Here is a 526-nt window from a genome sequence, read left to right on the forward strand (position 1 = left end):
AATCTCAATGACTGCTGTTTGTGGTATATAAATATATTGTCCATTTATCAAACACAGACCTGAGCAGAGTCTGTAAAACATGTCAAATCTCAGAAAAGTTATTTTTCTTGGAAGTAAGTTTGAGAAAACTTTCAGCGTCCGCTTGGATTGGTTTATTTGGCTTGCATGGTACCAATCAGTGGTGTGTTGGCTGTCTGGACCGTGGTCAAATGCCAAGCCCCAGAAATACTTTACAGCCAAATGCTCAGTTTCGGCAGTATGCAAACCCAAAACACTATCTACTTCCTGTCTTAGGGCTCTACTGACGCAGGCTGGCACACATGTTGAGATGAAATAACAAAACAGAAATAACCTTGAGCCAACTGCATAAAATGTGGTTTTAAATGACAACTCAACTAGTAAAAAGATCTGAAGAGAACATGAATTTGACAAGTTTTCTTTTTTTTATTTTACAAACAAGTTTTTTTAAAGTGCAGTGCTTAAAAGGTTTCTTCATAACAGCTACATGAAATCTTTGTTCCTTCCA

The sequence above is a fragment of the Myxocyprinus asiaticus genome, chromosome 44 (assembly GCF_019703515.2).
Source record: "Myxocyprinus asiaticus isolate MX2 ecotype Aquarium Trade chromosome 44, UBuf_Myxa_2, whole genome shotgun sequence".
Lineage (NCBI taxonomy): Eukaryota > Metazoa > Chordata > Actinopteri > Cypriniformes > Catostomidae > Myxocyprinus > Myxocyprinus asiaticus.